The following is a 23,578-nucleotide window of genomic DNA, read 5'->3' on the forward strand; positions in this document are numbered from 1 at the left end:
ATATACGTACGGCCTAATATATCCAGATTACTATTTTAATATCTGTCATAGTATAAATGTTATACAAATAGTTGTTTGTGTTAAGAGATAATAAGAAAAAAAAAGAGATGATGTCAGAGGCCTAGGCTGGCCTCCTACTTGGGAAGTCAAAGATGACCCTCTCCAGTGCTGGGATCATAGGGCATAGCTTGTGCCATGCCAGGGCCCTTCTCTGTGCCAGGTGAGCACCCTACCAATTGAGCTACCCCTTGAGGCCTTTCCTGAGTATTTGAGTTGGTTAAATCAGTGTCTAAGTCACAGCTAGAGAGGTCGGATGTATGTCAGACTCTTCTCTGAGCAGTTTTCAAGAGGGAACTTGATGGGACAAGCTCCAGCTCTGTAAAACCCACCCCATTCACCCAAGGCCTTAAGTCTGTTAGATTTTTGTGAGGTGGGAGAGTCTGGAAGACAGGGAGCCTGGAGGCAGAGGTGCAAAATGAAAACGTCCATTTTGTGCCTGTGGTTCCCAACTTCTCCCAGCGGGCCTTTTAGACTTGTCTCCTCTTCACCCTGAGGTTCTGATTCTCAAGAGGCCAGGTGTCTCCAGCTGGCACCCAGAGATTTATGGGAAGGAATGTTCGCTTCTTTGAGGTTGCCAGATAAAATGCAGGATTCCCAGTGAAGTCTGAATCTAGATAAACAGAGGATGCTTTAGAGGATAAATATGTCCTAAATATTACATTGGATATATTTGGGTTGTAATGAGTTCTCTCGTAAGAGCTTCTACAGATGCCCCAGGCAGCTGCCTGGCTGCAGCTGGCCCTCATTCCTGGGAAACAACGTGATTTCCTAACAGGGTCTAGTCAAACTGCAGGCCCTATGGAATCCACCTCTGTTCTCTTCTCCCCTTTCTACCTCACTCTTACTGCAATTGACTTGCAGGCCATATGAATTTAACCTCCTTAAAGGCAGGTAGCAGTGCCTACCTATGACCCTCAGCAGAGTGTGTGAGGTGTCAGTGACTTTGTATATGTAAGTCGTTCCCTTTTAGCCCATTGCCCACCAGAGGTAGTGGAAAAGGAGACAGGGGAAGTGGACCTGTTTAGAAAAGGTTCTTTGGAGCAACTCCCATCTGTGCTGTCTGGAAAATGGCAGTTCAGTTAACAGGTTAGCAGCGGCAGCTCGATCCACTAGCGAACACTTTACGGATACAGCAGCAGTCCAGTTTGGTAGAGTCAGGACAGCAAACACGAATCAGCAGTGGTGGCACTGCCTAGCAGAGACAGCCAGACCTTAGCCTTTGTTCCAGTAAGCAGCAGGGACCAGGAGGGATGCCAGGAGAAGTTTTCGGTGCGCCTCTCTCAGCGAAGTAAATTCAGAGACCAACAAACATTTCACAGCTAGCTCTATAAGCAAGCCTAGCCCAGCCTCTGTCACTGTACATCACGTCTTTTTTATGCCCTCCAAACATCATGTGCCCTCCACGGGTCTTGCCTCAGCAGGAGCCTCCGTTTCAGCTGACATCACTGCCAATCAGCCCGAGTTTGCAGAAGTAGCAAGAAACCACAGCACACCACCAAAAGTTTTCTTCGGTGTGTTTCTCTCTATGGAGTCCACACAAATGTAGCTCAATGATGGATGTAAAGCAGACCAATACATGAATGTCATTAGCAAAGTTTCCTTCATCACGTGTCCTTTCAGGTGCTCACTTTAGCAGACATCCTTTCTCCTGTGTCTGCTTCAATGACACTTTCCTTCACAAGTCTGCCTAAGCCTTCACCTGTGTCCATGTCAGGAAAACACTCCTTCCTGTGTTTGCCCCAGCACAACATCCAACACAACTGACTTTCCAAAGAACCCTTAAGTTTCCACTTCACTGATGTGTGCAGATTGTCCTTTGACTGTGGCCCACATGTGCATGTGCATACAAAATAAACAATAAGAGGGCAGACAGTACGTGGTATAGGTAAAATAGTAACATGTCAGTCTACTAGACCCTATACTTTGCAACTACAGCGTAGAGTCTAGTGGGAGAATTTGACCACTGTAGCCATTACTTCTGCCTCAAACTAGCTCATGATTTCATTCATCCAACTCTCTCCCTGTCTTCCTCTCCCTCTCCTTCTTTCTCTCCCTGTGAGTGAGTGAGTGAATGTGTGTGTGTGTGTGTGTGTGTGTGTGTGTGTGTGTGTGTGCGTGCGCGCACACATGCTCGATATCTTTGGAAATTTTGTGTAATGTGTTTTGATCCTATCCCCCTCACAACCCCCTGACTCCCAGAGCTAGACCTTCAACACTGCAAATATGACCCTTGATTTATAGTGTTCAGTGGCTTTTCTACAGCTCTGAATAAGACCTGCTGGGTACTGAATGTGTTTCTTTAACCCAGAGCGACAGCTTCTCTACTTGCCCCTCTTCCCTTCACAGTGTATTTTTGAGGCACACAGGCCTCCCGGGACCGCCAAGGTGCCACCGGTGCTAGACTTCCGATCTAGGATATTTCCTTCCTGTTCCCTGCTTCTTCATATGTTAGTAAGGTCTCAGGTTTCAGTCTGTGTCATTCCTTGGAAAGGCCGTTCCTGACCTCCTGGCCTAGATCTCAGTTCAGAGTTTAGACCTCTGTTTCCCTTTCATGGCTATTTATCATGTGTGTAATTAGATATTTGCCTGGCCATCATACTGTAAGCTTCATGAGCACAGGGCTTGTGTTTGTCTTATCAGTTGCGATAGTCCTAGATCTACAGTCTTGGTTACTGCTCTGTGGCTGCTCTGTGGTATGAAGAGACACCAGGACCAAGGGAACTCTTACAAAAGAAAGCATTTAACTGGGGCTGGCTTCCAGTTTTAGAGCTTCGGTCCATTATCATCACGGCAGGGAATAGGGCAGCATGCAGGCAGACAGGGTGCTGGGGAAGTAGCTGAGAGTTCTACATCTGATCTACAGGCAGCAGGATGACAAAGACACTGGGCCTGATTTGGGCTTTTGAAACCTACCAGTGGCACACTTCCTCCAACAAGGCCACACTAACTCCAATATGGCCACACCTCCTTTTTTTTTTTATTTTTATTTTTTATTAACTTGAGTATTTCTTATATACATTTCGAGTGTTATTCCCTTTCCCGGTTTCCGGGCAAACATCCCCCCTCCCCCTCCCCTTCTTTATGGGTGTTCCCCTCCCCATCCTCCCTCCCTTGCCGCCCTCCCCCCAACAATCTAGTTCACTGGGGGTTCAGTCTTAGCAATGGCCACACCTCCTAATCCTTCTCAAGGAGTGTCATTCCCTGATGACCAAGCATTCAAATATAATAACCTACTGGGGCCATTTAGTATTGACTAAACAAATAAACCAAAACAAAAAAAGTCTAAAGAGCTATTTTTTTTTAGTGTGCATATATATGTATATAGGTGTGGTTGTGGGTATGTATACATGAGGACAGCCTATGGAGGGCAGAAGAGGTTGGATCCTCTGGAGCTAGAATTACACACAGTTGTGAGAAGCGCAGTGTTGGTGCTGGGAACTGAACCTGGGTCCTCTGGAGTGCAGTAAGTCCAGCTGAGGCCCTTTTCCAGTCACCAAACTGGTTAATTTTGTTACTTTTGTCTGGTTTGAGGCAGGCTTCCTTTGGCACAGGCTGTCCTTGAGCTTGTGATGTGGCCAAGGATGACTTTGAACCCTTGATTTCCATTATCTGAATTTGTAGGGATACTATGGTAAGAATAGGAATTTTTTTTAAATTTTGTAACTGTTGGGGGGAAAATCAAAATAATAATATTCTATGGCAAAAAAATTAAATTTCACACAAAAATTTAATTTTAGTATCAATAAAGTGTTATTGTGACTGAACCCTCCTTTCTGGTCTCCTGTATTGTTTTTGGTCTTTTTCGTGCTCCAGCAGCAAAGTGTAGCTGCAAAGCTCAATGTGTCTACACTCTAATCTTACACGGGAGAATTTGTCAATCCCTGTGCAAGACAACAGACAGTATTTGGGATCTCTGGGCAGAGTGTGTCCAAAAGTCTCTTGCAGGTGGCTTCCCTCAGTTGTCAACTCTTTGCTTCTGTTGCCGAAACAGTGTTTCTATTTATTTTTTGCTTAGTTGGTAGGATTAATTAAAGAGAGTTTCTTTTGTCCTTTGTTTTTCTTCTCTATCCACAGACACCCACCCCCCTGCCGCATAGGCACACAAAGGAGATCAGTGTTTTTGGTCATGTGACTATCTACGCCTCCAGCCACCCCCAGCATAATTTCTAGTTCTTTGGATAATCCATGAAACCCTATTCAAAGTAAAAAAAAGTTGATAGCTGGTAGCCAGCACTTGAAATAAAGTGCCTAGGTGTATATAGTCGATGGACTCTTCTTTCTTTCTTTCTTTTTTTTTTTTTGATCCATAGCGTGGCTTCTTTTCTTTTCTTTTCTTCTCTTTTCTTTTTTTTTAAGCTGAGCACAACTATTATCATTTTGTAATTAAAAGCATAAAATATATCTAACACCCAGTCCAACACTACATCAGTTATACAGAATATTTAGTTATCCATTCCATTATTATCCATTATTTAAGAAAGGCCTAAAATCTATATTATATCTTGCTAGCTTGTACACTATCTGATAACTATCCAATAAAATATGTATTTTCAGAGTTAAACAGCCTGATAGGCTATGAAACTAGAATCAGTCTTCAACCCCATCAGAAATCTGAGAACGACCAAATATCTATACACATAGGAAGCCTAACATGGCTTCCAGAACTGAGAGGTTGTAGAGACAAATCTCCACTAGTGCAGTCGCCTGTTAGGAACATGTGAGTGCAAGTCTTCAGTCTTCGGGCCCAAAATCAACTGACAGACTCTTGAAATGGAGATTTTGAAGGGCTAATCACCCTGTCTTGGCAGAGTTTATCAGTCAAATATTCTGCATAATTTGTCCTTTTCTGGACAGTATAGTCTGCAGATGAAACAGGCAGTTTTGTCAAGTGGCTGCCTAGCCACAAATTATTTCCTCACCTGAAGGTAGAGATGTTCACATTCTTTGTTAAGTCCACCAAAGGGGAACAGTTAGGAGCAGATATGTCTCAAAAAAAGATAAATAACTTTAAATCTCATACTTTGTGGATTTCTGACGTTTGTGAAAACCATCTATGTATATGAGACTATCGGGACTGTTGTCTTTATATCTTTTTTTTTTTTTTCAGTTACTACTGTACTTTATTGTGTTCAACCAAATCACCATGTTACAAAAATAGCAAGCTGCCATAATAAAAAATAAGGCTCCTCTATCCAGCACCAGATAGCATCATTTTACTTTCAAGCCTAGAAATTGCACACTTGTATATAAACCAACCGAAGATGAGGATTGAGAGTTCATCTTGGTGGATTTTTCCTTTGATGAATATGAAGTGTCCTTCCCTATCTTTTTTGATGACTTTTAATTGAAAATTGATTTTATTTGATATTAGAATGGCTACTCCAGCTTGCTTCTTCTGACCATTTGCTTGGAAAGTTGTTTTCCAGCCTTTCACTCTGAGGTAGTGTCTGTCTTTGTCTCTGAGGTGTGTTTCCTGTAGGCAGCAGAATGCAGGGTCCTCATTGCGTATCCAGTTTGTCAATCTATGTCTTTTTATTGGGGAGTTGAGGCCATTGATGTTGAGAGATATTAAGGAATAGTGATTATTGCTTCCCGTTATATTCATATTTCGATGCGAGGTTATGTTTGTGTGCTTTCATTCTCTTTGTTTTGTTGCAAAGACGATTAGTTTCTTGCTTCTCCTAGGGTATAGCTTGCCTCCTTATGTTGGGCTTTACCATTTATTATCCTTTGTAGTGCTGGATTTGTAGAAAGATATTGTGTAAATTTGTTTTTGTCATGGAATATCTTGGTTTCTCCATCTATGTTAATTGAGAGTTTTGCAGGATACAGTAACCTGGGCTGGCATTTGTGTTCTCTTAGGGTCTGTATGACATCAGTCCAGGATCTTCTGGCCTTCATAGTTTCTGGCGAGAAGTCTGGTGTGATTCTGATAGGTCTGCCTTTATATGTTACTTGACCTTTTTCCCTTACTGCTTTTAATATTCTTTCTTTATTTTGTGCGTTTGGTGTTTTGACTATTATGTGACAGGAGGTGTTTCTTTTCTGGTCCAATCTATTTGGAGTTCTGTAGGCTTCTTGTATGCCTATGGGTATCTCTTTTTTTAGGTTAGGGAAGTTTTCTTCTATGATTTTGTTGAAGATATTTACTGGTCCTTTGAGCTGGGAGTCTTCACTCTCTTCTATACCTATTATCCTTAGGTTTGATCTTCTCATTGAGTCCTGGATTTCCTGTATGTTTTATACCAGTAGCTTTTTCTGCTTTACATTATCTTTGACAGTTGAGTCAATGATTTCTATGGAATCTTCTGCTCCCGAGATTCTCTCTTCCATCTCTTGTATTCTGTTGGTGAAGCTTCTATCTACAGCTCCTTGTCTCTTCTTTTGATTTTCTATGTCCAGGGTTGTTTCCATGTGTTCTTTCTTGATTGCTTCTATTTCCATTTTTAATTCCTTCAACTGTTTGATTGTGTTTTCCTGGAATTCTTTCAGGGATTTTTGTGTCTCCTCTCTATGGGTTTCTACTTGTTTATTTATGTTTTCCTGGAATTCTTTCAGGCATTTTTGCGATTCCTCTCTGTAGGCTTCTACTTGTTCTCTAAGGGAGTTCTCCACGTCTTTCTTGAAGTCCTCCAGCATCATGATCAAATACGATTTTGAAACTAGATCTTGCTTTTCTGGTGTGTTTGGATATTCCATGTTTATTTTGGTGGGAGAATTGGGCTCCGATGATGCCATGTAGTCTTGGTTTCTGTTGCTTGGGTTCCTGCGCTTGCCTCTCGCCATCAGATTATCTCTAGTGTTACTTTGTTCTGCTATTTCTGACAGTGTCTAGACTGTCCTATAAGCCTGTGTGTCAGGAGTGCTGTAGACCTGTTTTCCTGTTTTCTTTCAGCCAGTTATGGGGACAGAGTGTTCTGCTTTCGGGCGTGTAGTTTTTCCTCTCTACAGGTCTTCAGCTGTTCCTGTGGGCCTGTGTCTTGAGTTCACCAGGCAGGTTTCTTGCAGGGGAAAAGTTGGTCCTACCTGTGGTTCCAAGGCTCAAGTTTGCTCGTGGGGTATTGCCTAAGTCCTCTCCGCGGCGGCAGCAACCGGGAAGATCTGCACCGCTCTTTCCGGGAGCCTCCGTGCACCAGGGTTCCAGATGGCGTTTGGTGTTTTCCTCTGGCGTCTGGATGTGCACAGAGTGCAGTCTCTTCTGGTTTCCCAAGCGTGTCTGCCTCTCTGAAGGTTTAGCTCTCCCTCCCACGGGATTTGGGTGCAGAGAACTGTTTATCCGGTCTGTTTCCTTCAGGTTCCGGCGGTGTCTCAGGCGCAGGGGTCCTGCCGCTCCTGGGCCCTCCCGTACGGGAACCCAGAGGCCTTATACAGTTGCCTCTTGGGCCAAGGATGTGGGCAGTGTTGGTGGTCTCCTCCGCTCTGCAGCCTCAGGAGTGCCCACCTGACCAGGCGGTGAGGTCTCTCTCCCACGGGGTTTGGTAGCAGAGAGCTGCTGTGGGCCGGGATCCGCGGGTGTGGGACTTCCGCCTCTTCTTTCATTCATACACAGGAACATATTAAATATTGCTTCCAGCTCTCTTTAAAGTATCCTAACTCTTCCAGGGTACAAATTCATACCTAGCAGAACACTTGAAAATACACCTTGAAGTCTAGCAAGGTTTTAAGCTCGTTTCAAAGTGGGTACTAATGACCACCAACACAGTGACAGAGAAGCTAAGTGTGGGACATGCAACCTCGGCAGTGAAAGGGACAGGGACAGCAAGCTCGACTGGATGCATCCAAAAGTGGGATGGGCGGGCGGGACATGTGAGCCAGTGTTACGGGGCTTGCCTTGAATATGTGCGATCAAAAAGCCATCCTCAGTCTGACACAAAAGAAAAGAAAACAAACAAAAACAAAAAACAACCACAAAAGCTAGTCACGGGAAAGCAAGCCATTTAGTTTTTCAAGTATTTTAATGAAAAAAAAAATCTAAAAATTACCCACTGCATCTGCTTTGGGGTGCTGGATTCCGTGGTGTCTTCATGGCAGGGTAGATGAAAGGGACTGATCTGGATCTAGGTGGCCTTTCTACAGTGCCATTTGCTTCTCCAAGTTAAATGATACATCCAAGATAGGTGATGATTCCCTCACGGGTGTCCAGCTAGAAAGCTAATAAAGACTCTGTGGTTTATTTCTTCTTTCTTTTTCTTTCTTTTTTTCGGAGCGGGGGACCGAACCCAGGGCCTTGCGCTTCCTAGGTAAGCGCTCTACCACTGAGCTAAATCCCCAGCCCCCTATTTCTTCTTTCTATTAACGTTTTTTTACCCAGTAGCTTTCTTTACAATGCAATTCCTTCTGTGATAAGGAAGGAGAAGGAAATCACAAAATATTAACAACCAACAGTAAAATACTTAAAAGTTAGAATATTATTGGTAAAGGCAGCTCCGTTAACCGATGTGTGTGTTTTTTTGTTTTTGTTTTTTTTTTGTTGTTGTTGAGGGGTTGGGTCTCATCTACGTTCATCATGCACTCCAGTTTACAACATAATGTTTCTAGACTTTACCACGGCATTGGGGGTTTTCTTTATGGGGGATGAAAATTATCATCCCACCATGAAGAACTTGTATCTGATTGGTTTGTGCTATCACAAAATGATTTGTACTTATAGCAGCCCAACATGCTTCAGTGTGGTTTGCATTGTCATGGCTTTACCCTGTCACATAGGATAGACACTGGGCATTAACCTAAGTTATTAAAAGTTCAAGAGAAACACATATGCCGTGTGGGTAAGTGGTTATTTATTTAAACTTCATTTGTGTTTGTGTGTGTGTGTGTGTGTGTGTGTGTGTGTGTGTGTGTGTGCGACACAGAGAGAGAGAGAGAGAGAGGGAGAGAGAGAGAGAGAGAGAGAGAGAGAGAGAGAGAGAGAGAGAGAGGTGGGGTGCAGGTAGATGCGCACACATGTGGAGATCAGAGAGAGGCTGCCAGCTTTGGAGAGCTTTCACCTCACACCTTGCCGAGGCACAGCCTCTTGTCTCTTCCTTGCTGCTTGAGAGGCCAGCGAGCTCCACCAGTTCTCAGTCACTGGTTTCTGCCTCCCTGCTCACTTTTGTAGTAGTGGCATTACAGATTTGTGCCACCACACCGTGGTTTTCCACATGACTGTAGGAATCGAAGGTTGTCAAGGCCTCTACGGCCCCCACTCTTATCCTCTGAGCCATCTTGTTGGCTCTGAAAATATTTTAAAAAGGAAACCGAGATATGTAGTTTCCCTCCTTGCCAAAGAACAGGGGGATCCTCTAAGGATTCAAAAATTCTTTTTTAAAGAGCAACAAGGCTTTCCAAGAGGAGAGGAGGGACTCTATGAAACATGATAGATAACGAAGGAATCCTAGAGTTACTTACAAAGGCCTTAGAAGCAAGGGTTAGAGAACTGGCAGGGAAGAGAACTGGCTGCTCTTACAGAGGAGTCCGTTCCTGGCACCCATGTGGTGGTTTTCACCCATCTGTAGCTCCAGTTCCACACATCCAAGGGGTTTCTTCTGACCTCCTCCAGCTCCTAGACACACACACACACACACTCACTCACTCACACACACACACACACTCACCAAGCTCCAGAAGAAACATTATTTTTCCTCATACAGTCTGACAGGAAACAGTATATATATATACTTGTAATAGGGCAAAAATTTATGATGTTTTCTCCTTATAAATATTATGGGAGATATTTTTCTTATTTTCAAGTGATTTTTCTCCTTAGGAATATTATGGGGGAGATGCTAAGAACATATTAATATTCAGAGTGCTTTTTTTGTGCTGGACCTGGTGGCTCATAGCTTTAGTGTCAGAACTCAGCAGGCAGAAGCTTGTGGATCTCTGAGTTGGAGGCCAGCCTGGTCTTAACAGTGAGTTCCAGGTCCGCCACAGCTACACAGTGAAACCCTTGTTTGCTTGTTTTGGTTTGGGTTTAAGATTTTTGTGCTAGCATGCAGACCTCACTTAGGATCTTTAACATCTATGTAAAAACCAGGCACATCCATGCATGCTTGAAAACCTAGCATCTAGGAGGTAGAGACAGGAAGATCCCCAGGACTCACTGCCCCTCTGGTCTAAAATCACGAAGTTCTGGGTTCAGCAAGAGACTTTGTAACAAGGTGCAGAGAGGCAGAGGAAGGATCCCATTTAGCTCCAACTCCTGCCTTCGCACAGACACACATGGTTCTGTATCTCCACACAGATGCATGTACATGAACATGTGCACACATGTACACCACACATAGGCATGAAGAACAGGTGGTGATGAACCTTAGATCAAGTAAAGTGCAGAGTATTCTAGACTCACTCCGAGGTCCCTGGAAGTTCTTCATGATATTCAGTTCAAAACTCATTGAGTCTGAAGTCACCATTTTCTAAATTTTTGATCTTAAAATGTGCTCGTTGCCAGATGTGGTGGCACATGCCCATAGAGGCAGATCTCTTGAGTTTGGGGCCAGCCTAGTCTACAGAGCTAGTTCCAGGACAGACAGGGCTACACAGAGAAACCCTGTCTTAAAAACCCTTTAATAAAACAGTTCCTATGTTTAATAATGAGAAGAATGGGACATGAGTTTTATGTATTATTTATTGGTTATACTATACTTTGCAAAACGAAGAGTTGATATGCTTTATGTAAGTTCCCCATGATTTTTGACTATTTTACAAGTGTATGAAATAAAGGGTGGGGGGAGAGCCTGGGTAACACTTTGGAACTGAAGATAGATTTACAACAAAATATCATGAAATCCTTAGAATGGTACTCAGGCCTAGACTGAATTTTGTGTGTGGGCTAACTTTTCTTCCTCATCATTTCAGTCTGCTGTGCACTCACGGAAAGCCTTCCATGAGGCCTGATTTCACATTAAATGGTGTGGTAGCGAAGTCACACACGTGTGGTCTTGCTTTTCCAGAGCAAACGAGGATGGTAAAGGAGACAGAAAGGAAGTGTCTAGCTTCTGTCTTCAGTGTGAGGCCCGTCATCACAACAGTCCCCACTCAGTAAGAAAGTAGCACCAAGAGTAAATCAGGGAGGGCCTCCTAAGGAAAGCGAACCCCTGCACTAGGCCAGCCACTTGATGGATGGCAAGCCCTTCAGGAAGGAAAGAAGGGAAGGTGAGACTCACCAAGGGCACCAGATGGCTCCAGGCACTGAGGCTTGACTGTCAAGGAGGATCGATCAGGAAGGAAACCTGAGAGGTAGACTGGAGTCAAGTTATGAAGGGACTTCTTTGTTTTGTCGAAGTGCTTAGATGATACCCAGTACGTGCCTGAAGAAATCCCAACAGTGTTGTAAGTAGGACAGAGCTGGAAATCCTTCTACGAAGTCCGGTCCTGGGCCTTTTCTGCCTCAGTCAGTAAAATAGGCTGGACTGTTTTGTAAACTGGTAAGTGCTGGGCTTCATTGCTGCTCTCAATGGATGGCAGCTAGTTAAATGGGAAAACCCATTTAAATATGGAAAGTGTTAAGACCGGGCCTTCTCTAAGAAAGTTATGTTCTTGTGTTATTTTCAAAGTATGTTTTAATTTTAAATTTAAAGATAGTAAGTACACCTATTTTTTCAGCTGTATTCAATGTATTAAGATCCACTTAGGGTGATTGGTGTTTGTCTCCTCACAACACATGTATTCTTTCTTTTTTTTTTTTTAAAGATTTATTTATTTATTATATATAAGTACACTGTAGCTGTCTTCAGACACACCAGAAGAGGGCATCAGATCCCATTACAGATGGTTGTGAGCCACTATGTGGTTGCTGGGATTTGAACTCAGGACCTCTGGAAGAACAGTCAGTGCTCTTAACCACTGAGCCATTTCTCCAGCCCCCAATGTACCATTTCTTAACTGTTGAGAAATTAATTCTACTACCCCTTTTAAGTATTCAATGAGTCGATTTTTTTGTTTGTTTCCTTTTTTGTCAACTGTAATTACTCAATTGTGCTATACAACATTAATAATCACTCTTCCTAGGAAGTTACGGTGGTATATGCCTGCAATCACTTGGTGTGAAGGAGATAGGAAGATGGGGAGTTGGAGGTAATCTTCAGCCATGTAGCGAGTTCAAGACCAGCCTACATGCCATGTGTGTGGACTGAAATGGGATGAATGTGTCTGTCATGGACAAGTGCAGAATAATGAACTATTTATTGATATACTATATATAAACAATAATATATATAAAATAATATATATATATATTTACCATGTGAAAGGTGGTAAACTTGGCACAGTCAGTTAAATAAAAGAGAGCCTAAAGTAACTATAGCCTGCCTTCTGAGGTCATGAGTGCTGGTGCAAAACAGAACACTAGTTAGCCGGACCTCATAAAGCAGGTGCTTTAGACGGAACTGAAAATTTTACCTAGATGCAAACAAAAGCTACAGCTGTGTATACACCTGAACTGCCAGGTGCCTTTATCTCCTGAGTATTCTATTAGAATAGTCTTATTATAGTCTAGTAGACAGCTAGAAGCCAGAAGTAGCCTCAAAGCTTGGGGTTGACTAAGAGCTAGGAGTTAGTTATCTAAACAGCAGAATGTGTAGTCAACATGTGCAGGCTCTTAATTCCATCCCTGGCACTGAAAAACAAAACAGAAGCAAAAACAAAAAAAAAAAAAAACCCAAAAAACAAAAAACCCACAAAACCGAAAGTGAAGTTCATAAATGATGAATGAGGGTCCTGAAAAAGAACATATTTGTGCCTACACATATATGGATAGATACATATATGGTCGACTGCCCCCATGTATATACCTATACATGTGTATATCTATAGGTATATACATGGGTGCAGTCAACTATAACTTCAGGTTCCTTATCTTCATTCGATTTAGTCAGCATGGATGGAAAATACTGGGAGGACAGGGGATTTAAATTATTGTGGCATGCACTATGTAGCAAGTCCCACCCTGATTATGTCTGCACTGAACATGTACAGGTGTTATTGGTCCTCGTGACTCAGTAGAATAGTGATCACCATAGTACTGACATTGCATTAGGTATTAGAAACACTCTAGAGATTATTTTTAATATATGAGAGGATCTTCCATGCTACATGCCAATGGTATGTGATTTTATATGAGACGTGAATAATGGAAGTTTAGGATATCCTTGGGGGGTGATCTTTGAAGAAATTCCCTTGCAGATATGGGAAAAAGGAATGACTTTATCTGGAGGAGTAGGTTGGATAGAGGGCTTAGTTAAAGGTAGTAATTGGATACTTGTATTTGTGAAGGCCTTAAAAAACAGCTAATTTCCCATCTCTTGTCTTGTTGTGTGACAATCGTGTGGGGCTGAGACTTTAGCTCACTGGTGGAGGACTTATCTTGAATGCATGAGTTCCTAAATTCAATCCCCACTACTGCAAAAAATGTACAAACAACTCAAAAGGACCTGAAAACCCCAACCACATCCTGCCTCTCTTACTGCTCCTCGACAGTAATAGCTCTCTGTCCCTGAGCTCAGGAAAACGCCTTATCTCTTAACTGTCTACGCTTATTTCTCTGAGCTGGACAGGCTTTTGGGGCGCCACTGGGCCCAGCCACTTTCTTGGCATTACTGGACTCCACTGGGTGACTGCACCCCATGTAATTATAAAGTACAGATGGTCTGACATCAAGAGTCTCAAAGACCATGGCAAAGAGGGAGAGAACACTTACTCGTTCTTTAATATTTCTCGGCGGGTCCCAAAGCCGTGATCACACTCAGTTTTTCTGGAAATAACCTTCGTATCCTACATCTGGGGTAGGAACCTGGTGATAAGCTAATGTAGATGCCTAGGCTGTCGCAGGATCCCTCCTCTTTACTGAGCAGGGTTCTGCCACTGTAAGGCTTCTCCTTGACAGACTTCTCCCTCTTCCTTTGGGTAGACGTCCCCCCCACCCCCAAAAAAAAGGTGCCACTGTCCTTCAAAGACTAGCTCTCTGGTGCCCGCATTTGTAGCAAGAGGGACTTTGAGAATATCAGCAGAAAGGACAATATGTTTAATCTTTCTAAAAAATTAACGTAGTCCCGCGCAAACGCCAGTACGACACACAGGACGTGACCTAAACGGAACTTCTATTGGGAAGGACTTAACGCTTTTCTGAATGTCCGATTGCAAGATAAACAAGGAAACCCCTAGGTTTGCCGACACCTTCGTAAACTCTTCCGGGTGCGCCAAGCCAGAAAGTCAAGGATGTGAGCAGAGTGGACAGGGAGTGTGAACTTGGTTAATTCTCAGGAGCCAGTACTAGGATTTCAGGTGTTCTCACTCCATTCACGAAACGGCAGGATTGGATTCTCAGGATCCCACAGCTGGTGTGATGTGCTTCTTATCTGAAGATTTTTGCATCCTTTCCATCTCCCTTTCCCGCCTTCCTCAGTATAGGTTGTTTGTGCTCGACCTCTACCAACATTTAAAGGGACAGAGGCTTGGAGGGTGGCAAAGTAAGGAAGACTTTGACTGTCTTTCAGCCGTCCAGGGAGAGTGATAATAGGTAAGGGGCGTGCAGACTTGCCCTTCCTTGTCCAATCAGGTGCACAGGAAGATGTCTTTCTACCAATAAAAATAAAGTTAGCTTTCCGGAGGCGGGAGGCTGAGCCGTGACTGCCAGTTCTCCAAAGCAACGTTGGAGGCGAGGACCGAGAGTGATTAGAGGTAGGTCCAACCCGGGGAAGGGGGCGGGGCGAAGGTGGGGAAACTCTGAGCGGCGGGGAGGCGGACCAGTGGAGGGCGAGGATCGCTGTTCCTGGTGTAGTCTCCCTCGCCAATCAGGAAGGCGAGTGGGTGGGCGGGGCAGGGAAGGGGTGGGCAGAGCTCGCAGCACCGCCGGGCGCCCGTCGGGCTCTGGGAGAGACAGAAATCCGGTTAAAATCAGAGTCGGAGGGAGGTTTAACCACGGATCGGTCCCGATCGGATTATTCCTTAAAGGGGACGCGCCATTGTCAAAGAGAACGGAGCCTGGGGCCCGAGGGCGGGGACCGGCGGCGCTTGGAGGAGCGAGGCAGCTGCACGGGACTGGGGACCTGGTAGGTGCTGTTTGGGGAAAGGCGCTTCATTTCACTTTCTCTTCCAGCGCCGGGGGCAGGCTCCGGGATGCCCGCCGACCGTCGGCGGTGGGATCCCAGGTCCCCGGCCCTGGCCCGGCTACCCATCTTGCTGCGAGCCGCGAGGGAGGCGGACCGGGATGGGCGGCTGCGGTGCCGGCTGGGGAGGCTCCTAACGGACGCCGGCGCGGTACTGAGCCGGGGTCAACCGAAAGCCCGTCGGAGCTGCGGCAGACCCGTGTGGAGCACCGCGCGCCCCGCTCTGCTGCGCGCCTCCTTCCCGGCCCGTGCCCGGCTCTACCCGCGCGCCCGGCTGCCCTGGTCGCGCGCCGTCGTCCCCACGCTCGCTCCGCTCTTCCCGCGCGCCCCGCTGCTCCGAGCGCGCGCCCTGCGCCGCTCGGCGCGCCGGCTCCGTTCGCACGCCGCGGGATTACCGAGGCCCGGGAACCGCCCGGCGAGGAAGCGGGCGGCGGGGCGGTGGCGGCAGGCGCTGCTGCAGCGTTGCTCATCCGACCCGGCTGAGGGTGCGGGCAGGCGGCCTCCGGAGGAGAGGCGACAGGCCCGCGCAGCGCGCCGAGGTTGCCGGCCGGGCCGGGCATTGTCCGCGATCCTCCGCCGCGTCTCTCCACCCACTGCTTGCGGTGCTGGGAGGGGTACGGACCTGGGCGCAGAGCCCACTCCGCCTGAAGCGGCGGCGCACCCCCGGTCCCGCGTCTTCCGGAGCCGGGGTCGGCCCGGCGGACGCCACAGTCACCGCCCGCGGCCCGGCCTGTTCAGCCCGGGCCACCGGCTTCGCGGACACCGGCGCTGGCTCCTTGTGGGCCGGAGCTCTGTCGTGCAACTTTTCTTTGCGTTGTGATGGGAGTTGTTGCTTCCGGGCGGCAGGTTGTCCCGGCCCGGTCGAGCCTCGTTTCTTGCGTCTGCAGAGGCCGATATCTAAGGCGACCTGGGGCCTGAATGCTTTCGGTCTTTACTACCGGTCCAGCTTTGTTCCTCACTACCTACAATCGCTTTTCTTGTGGACTTTCGAGGATATGGGACCACTAAGTCCCAGTCTACGGTTTTAATAAAAGAATAAATGGATGGGGGACTGGCTGAGGGGGCTAGCGCTTCAGACAGAGCTAAATGTGCTTTAACCTTTGAACTAGGGAAACTATTACCCGGACTCTACGACAGAAGCTCTTTGGGGAAGAGAAGGAAAAGACAGTAAAGCAGGTTGCCAGGGTCTGTAGGATTGAGGGGGCGGGGGGGGGGGGACCACGACGACAATGAACAACTTTTGATGGAAATAAAAAGTTGGTTTTATACACTGCTGTTCCGCCTAGCAGGTGCCTTCCATAAAGTTGATCTCCCTACTGAATGCAGGCATTGTAACTACTTGCAGGCAGACACTCTTGCTATTGGTGAATAAAATAAGAAGTCTTTGCACTGTGAACGTTATGCCGGTGTTGAACTTGTCAATACTTGCAGCAGACCTCATAGCTAGAAACAACACAACCCTTGTTGGAGTCCTTATTTAGAAAAGAATGTTTTCATAAGCCTTCATTTTGACAGTTTCTTGAGCGATGGTTTTTCGAGCACTTGGAGGCAGCAAGCTGCAACCTTACCAAGGAAGTAGCATCCAGCGTGTGATTCTTTGGTCCTTATTTGTGTTAATTATTTTCAGACGTAGCATCTGATCCTGGTTGCCTTGTGCCCTGTTACAGTATTTTGTACTTTGCAAGAATGCATTTTGTTGAGACACCTACCTGGCCTGGGTGGTTTTTTTTCTTCCTTCCTTCAAGGCAATGCAGATTTTAAAATTTGTTTAAAATTAAGCTACTGTCCAATAACTTTTGAATGAATGTTGAAAGTTCCCATCTCAATAACACAAACTATATTTGGGAAACAAGTCCAACTTCAGACATTGATACTTGAGAATTCTTTGCTCTGTTACAGAAGTTAGGAAATGAAGTTGCAAAAAACTTACCTTCATTTTAATATCATCTTTGTTCCGCCTTATTATTTTAACTCCCCTGTGCTAACAGTATCAAGCAAGTACCCGGGCATAATCTTTCTTGCTTATTATAGGAAGTAGGTGTTTAAAATACATTTAAAATTTCCTGTTTTTATTTATTTATTTAGTGGCATGTTTAGACAATAGACTTTCTGAACTTTTAAAAAGAGCACACAAAAAGAAAATGTTCCGGAATACTTATCTTTGAAATGCCTAGGCTTTATGTACTGAATGGCTTGCATTTTTCTGTTTTCTGGGTACTGCATATATATTTCTAGATAATTATGAGACTTAGACTGTGCTTAGAGATTCTTGGGAGAGCTGGGATGGTCCACTCTGCATTCTTTCTTTGCAGATCCAGTGTGTAACTGCATACCCAGTAGAGAAACTGTTTGATGTCTTTGAGTCAGAAAAAGATACTATCTTACAAAGGTTGAGGATGATACTTTTTGCTCTAACTGATACAGATGGTGCAAACTACTCTCCCATTGAGCTCTATCCCCAGACTTGATGAGGTAGTTGTAACAGTAACAATTCCTACAGTAAGGCTTGAACCCAGGCCTTCCTGAATGAAAGGCAAGCTCGGGACCACTGAGCCCAACCCTCACCTTTCCCTATCCCCACTGGAAAACAACAACAACAACAACAATAACAACAACAACAACAACCACAAAATTGTTTCCGAACAAGATTTTACCAGTGAACAAAAAGTGGTTTGTTTTGGTCAAAGCCATCTTAGTCTCAGTATTCTTTGTTGGTATATAAAGTTGTGATTGCATTCTATAATACGTTGGACAGCTATCTTCTGCGATGGCGTTCGCTTATCACAACTATTAGAATTAGACTTGCTCTACCATCAATGTCTGTTAATACCTACATGTTTAAGTATGGGAGATAGAGTAGACATGGATGACAGTCTAATTCAGAACTTTATTGGAGGGAATTAAAATTACTCTCCATGGGAGAAAGACAGGGGTGTGTCAGAGCAGTACTTTGTCCAGGGTAACAGTGACTCTGGAATCATGGGTAAAGAAACACTGAATGGAAGAAACCTAGATATTGTGGGAAATTTTACTATGTGAATTAAAGTATTTACATAGGATATTTTTAGATGTGGATTGGGTATGAATTCTAGTGTTTTAACTACAAATCTCTGAAGTATTTTGGAGGTGTCAGAGCTTGAAATATGAATTCAGTCGTTCCCTTCAGAATGGGCAGGTCCCTCCATCCTAGGCCAAGCATATCACCCTGTCCTTAAGTGGGCCCTCCGTCTTCTTCATCAGAAGTGACTTCTCTTTCCGTTTGGGCCTGTGCAGAGCAAGCCTTGTTCTTGTCTGTTGATTCAGTATGAGCACCTGTACATTTCTGTCATTAGACTGTGGAACTTGGCTGAAGTTGGAACCCTAACATGTTTACTGCTGCCTAAAGTGGGCAGTTTTATTTGTCCCCCATTATTCTATAAACCAAGAAGAATAGAAAAGCTCCAGCACTTGCCAGTACTCGGAGGAAAGTATTTGTGTGAGTTTAAAGGAAACACTTTTCCTTATCACTAAAGCTCACATGCTCATTAGTAAGGAAGACGCCTTTCAGACGTCAAGAATGCCCCATAGCATCCTTCACTCCTGTAGCCCTTGCTAGCGGGCTATTGTTCCTTTATTACAACCTCAGAACTGTCCTAAATGATTTTTCTTGAAAATCTTAGAAAGTTGTGATTATATGTGAATGAAGGAAAATAATAATATTTATGTAATTCTTATTCCCCAGACTCTGTATGTAATTCTTGCTTTTCATTGAATAGAAGATAGAAGGCCACCATCCATGTGCTTGTGATCAAGATGTGGGCATAAGGTTTAAAAAAATAATGACCAGCTGCAGCATGCTGGAAACATTTTACCTGCCTTTACCCCGTATGGTTTTTGTTTTTTTTGTTTTTTTTTTTAACTAAGAATGAAAGTGTTTTATTATTTATTTATTTTGTTTATTATTTATTTTTTTAGAGTACATGCTAAGCATAATTTCTTGGTAGTTTTTGATTCGTGTGATCTCAAGAGAGAATTTTAAGGAACTGCTTTGAGGTTCACAACTCACTCTTCAAGTATCCCAGAGAGAAGCCCAGATTTGTTCCTGATTGGACTACAGAAGGGGTTCTGCTCCTCACTTGAGGCCGCTCATTCCAGACAGGCAGCTGCAGTGTGGGCTGAGGAAGTAGGTGAGTCTATTTCTAGGTGCTCCTTTAAGTGACTCCGGAGAAGTTTTCTAAGGTTTCGGAATAGAAAACTCAGCTACTAGCAGAGAGGTAGCCTCACCACAGAAGGTCTACATCCAGTTGGTAACTTTGGGGAGTTGTGCCTGCTGTGGATTTGGGGGCAGGCATGGAGGATGAGGTTAAGTCTGGTAGTCACCTGTTAGCTGTTGCTCTGTGTGGCCTCTCTCAGGGTGTCCTGGCAGCCCCACCCCGCCTCCCTAGGAGGTCGGTTCAGGCGTTCAGTGCTTGGTGACTTAAACCTGTGAGCCCTAGACTTGTTATCTGGCATTTCAAACACTGCTGGTCCCTCTGGTTAGTCAATCAGACAACAACATTATGTATGTCTGTATCCAGACAAGTCTTTCACATTTTGCCGATGGAGTAGTAACACATTTCTCTTTAAGATGAGGCACTAAAATAAATCAGTGTTTTCATTACCGTTTGTGGATTTTTTTTTTTTTTTGTGAAAAAAATTTTTGAAAAATCACCCGTGTTTAAAATCCATTGCGTAGTGTTTGACTTTTACACAGGGGCCTTCCTTACCAGCTCCCCTTGACCTCTGTATTCATGATGGAAAGAGTTGAAGGGTTGAGAAATAAGGGACCATGGAAGTCTGAAAACTGGGGTCGGTCAGTCCAGAGAGCCATCTGACTAAGGGTGGTCCTGTAGAACTTGATCATTAAGGTAGCAATTTTGATCAGTCCAGATTTGTGAGGATGAGCCCGAGAGATGCTTTAGTGGTTAAGAGCATTTGCTGTTCTTGTAAACAATCTAGGCTTGATTCCAAGCACCCTCTTGGTGGTTCCCAACCATCTGTAACTCCAGTTCCCGGGGATCCGATGCCCTCTTCTGATCTCGCACATGCATGCAGCGCACTGACATACATATAAAATAAAACATACACATACAATAAAAGCGAAATCTTAAAGGGGAGCAATGCAAGTGAAGTTCCAAAACATTTTAAAAATTTAAAACATTTTCTATAACTACTCATTTAGTTACTATGTGCGTATGTGGAGGTCAGAGGACAACACGAGGGAATATGTCACATTCTTGTGCCATGTGGGTTTGTGCCAGGCCTGGTGGCAAATACACTGAGCTTTGTCACTGGCCCAGGAGTTACAAAATTTAAGCGATGGCTTTATTGAAACTTAATTTCCATGCCATCTTTGTTCCTTTGATATTCAGCGCTTTAAAGTTCCCTGCATTTTAGTGTATCTCCCAGAGTTGTATCCCATCACCACATTTAGCCTGAGAACTTTCTGGAGTCCCATCTTGGTTCTGCCCTCCAGCCCTAGGCAACCCTACATTGTGTCTTTATAGGTTTGGCTGTTCTGGATATTTTGTCTCCATAAAAAGTAACACTTTGATTCCTGCTGTATTCTGGTCCCTTTCAATGTGTTTAAACCCTAGGAGTATCCAAGGAGTATGTGCCTGCTTTTTGTGATGTGTGCAGCGCCAAGTAAAGATGTGAAATAAAATGGAGCTATCTAAATCCTTATTTTGCCAGAGCCTAGAGAATAATGAGAAAAGACATTTTGCTTAAGAAAATCAATGGACTCTCTTTGGTAATACTTCTGTCTATCAGGGCAGTCCTTCAGTGAGTTCAAATCTTCCTGCATATGCAGCCCTGCAGATGGTTAAAACCTAAAACTGCTTCAAAGCTTGATCTTGCCTTGCTCTCCATGTTGGGATGATCTGAGCAGCCCCTGATACCTTTTGGGTAACTGATCACTGTGATGATCCCCAGATGGTATTATTATTTTATTAATTGAAAATAATTTTTCTATAATATATTCTCTTCCCAGTTTCCCCTGTATTATCTGCCCCCAGATCCTTCCCACCCATCCTACTCCGTGCCTTCCCTGTCTCTTCTCTTTAAAAAAAAAAAAAGAGAAACATACACACACACACACACACACACACACACACACAAACACAAAACTGAGCCATAATGGACAAGCAAATGATCAAGGAGAAAAAAAAAAAAAAAGAAGCCGAAACAAGTAACATGGGACAAAATTCTTCAAAAACACCCTGTGTGTTGGTCGTCTACTGCTGGGCATAGGACCTGCCCTCAAGTGGATCCACAGATGTTAGTAAACACCTCATCACCTTTCCCACTGATGGCATTTCCTAGCTTCCTGTTCATGACTTTGCACAGTTCTGAGTGCCCCTGGGGACTTCACCCCGGGCTAGGCAAGCACTATGCCAACGGAGGCCTCCCTAGCCCATCGCTCCTGGGATTCCTGAGAATGATCCTTTTTGATGAAACCCAGCACTTCCAGGCCGGAAAGAATAGAAAGTTCTCACCAGCTGCTTTGTCCGTTTAGGTGCCATCCATCGTCAGACATGTCTATTTCAGAATACCCTTACTAGAGAGGCACTGAAGTGTTGGCTTGTTTGTTTGAAGGCTGTCTAAAAGTTGACTAAAGAGAAGCATTAGTTCAGTACGTCCCTGCGTTTTGTTATTTATTTATTTATTTTTATATATCTTCACACTTAATTTGTGCATGCGAGTTTACTTGTGTATCTGCCACGGTGCCTATGTGCAGTTCAGAGGATTTGGTTCGGTAGGACCAACCATGTAGGCCCTCGGGGTTGAAGCCAGGCTGTAGGCCTTGGTGGTAGTGCCCTCACCTGCTGAGCCATCTTGCTGGCATCAGCATCATATTTAGATTGTAAAATATTCATACGTGCCTTTTGTTCCTTGAATGGATTTCACTGTAATATTTCAACTTCTTAGGGCTTGTTTTTCTCTCTTTTGTTCCTTTGTTATGTTATTTACTTCATGGTGATCTTCATGCATGAATTTAGCTCAATATGAAAGAATGCTGGGAACATAAGTGTAGTCTTAATTTTCCATTTTACTTTTTAAAAATGTTTGTTTATTTTTATCCTGTGTGTATGGGTGCTGTGCCTGCACGCACGTCTGTGCATCTTGTACACACAATGCCTGCTGAGGCCAAGAGGAGGGTGTCGTTCTCTGTAGCTGCTGTCTGGGTGCTGTGAACTGAATCTGGGACCTCAGCAAGAGCAACAAGAACTCAGTCTGCAAGCCCATGGCTGACTTTGAATGTGGAGGAGGCAGTGAGCCAAGGAATCCCTGGCACTCTGTCACTGTCAAAGTCTGGAAAGCGGATTCTCCTTAGAGCTCCCAGGAGCGTGTATGTGTCTGTGGACACCTTGAATGTAAGCCCAGTGAGGCCCATTTCAGGATTCCCACATCCAGAATCGTGAGATGTGTTTCTGTTACTTAAGATACTAGTTCTGTGATGATTTCTTAGTATAGTCATTGGAAACTGATTTGTCTTTCTGTACACACCAGGAGCTGAGTCCACATTTTATTTTCTTCCTATAGCCTGCTCCAAACACACTTAGTTTTTTTCCCGGAGGAGTGGATTCTGCCCTTTATCTTTTGCTCACTTGAGCACAGGAATCCCATTCCCTTCAGAATCCCATTCCTTTCAGCTCTGTACCTCATCCCTTCCCTGCTGTGTCGTGATGCTCACAGAGCTGTCTTATTTGGAGAAAGCTTTGCCTGATCCTGCTTTCAGCTACCACACTTGCAGCCCTCTGATGGAGTGGACAGCCTCATGCGTCTGCTGGAGTTGAGCTCATCCTCTAGGTCCAGGTTGGTTTTGTGTGGGATCACTGTTTGTGATGAGGTTGGGAGAGAATGGGAAGATTTGTTCCCTGAAGCATCCTGCTATAAACAATGAACAAACAATTAAGGTGGCAAAGAGTAGGAAGTGCCACATGACTCAGAGCTGGCTGGAGTCAGTAGCAGCTTTCATGAAAAGGCCATTTCAGACGAGAACGATGCCCGAATGTCTTGTAAAAGGATGCTTGAGTGGGCTTCTTCCCATTAAAGGAACTGGGGAGATGGGCTTCAGTGAAATGGTATACATTATGGGAAACACAGACGCTTGCCACTTAAGTTACCTTACGTTTTATAAACGAGAGAAAGTTTTTGTGAGCTGCTATGTGTGGGTGCTGGGAATGGACTCTGGGCCTCTATAAAAGCAGTCATGCTCTTAACTGTGGGTTCATCCTCTTAAACTCCAACTTTAAAACATTTATTTTTACTTTATGTGTTATTTGTTTTTGTGTGTTATATTTATCTGAATGCACATGTCATGGTCTGTGTATGGAGATCAGAGGACAGCTTCTGGGGAGAGGATTTTCTCCTCCTGCCTCTTGGATTCTACGGGGTGAACATGAACTTGGGTC

General features: G+C 44.5%; 1 protein-coding gene and 1 long non-coding RNA gene across 5 annotated transcripts in view; one reads left to right on the forward strand and one right to left on the reverse strand.

Moving 5' to 3' along the window:
- Positions 1-10,652: 10,652 nt before the first annotated feature.
- LOC134481841 (uncharacterized) lies at positions 10,653-13,874 on the reverse strand. The gene is made up of 2 exons (XR_010057699.1): positions 13,736-13,874; positions 10,653-11,348 (listed from the first exon to the last, which is right to left on the reverse strand). It is a non-coding gene; the product is annotated as an uncharacterized LOC134481841 (long non-coding RNA).
- Fryl (FRY like transcription coactivator) overlaps positions 11,425-23,578 on the forward strand; it is a 237,975-nt gene continuing 225,821 nt past the window's right edge. For 3 of the 4 annotated variants that reach the window (XM_063273429.1, XM_063273428.1, XM_063273431.1), the window contains exon 1: positions 11,425-15,086. The gene's annotated coding sequence lies outside the window, so the exon portion shown is untranslated. The remainder of the gene's footprint in view (positions 15,087-23,578) is intronic. The other variant, NM_001427275.1, reaches the window with a different exon arrangement.

This window comes from Rattus norvegicus, chromosome 14, assembly GCF_036323735.1.
Source record: "Rattus norvegicus strain BN/NHsdMcwi chromosome 14, GRCr8, whole genome shotgun sequence".
NCBI classification, from domain to species: Eukaryota; Metazoa; Chordata; class Mammalia; order Rodentia; family Muridae; genus Rattus; species Rattus norvegicus.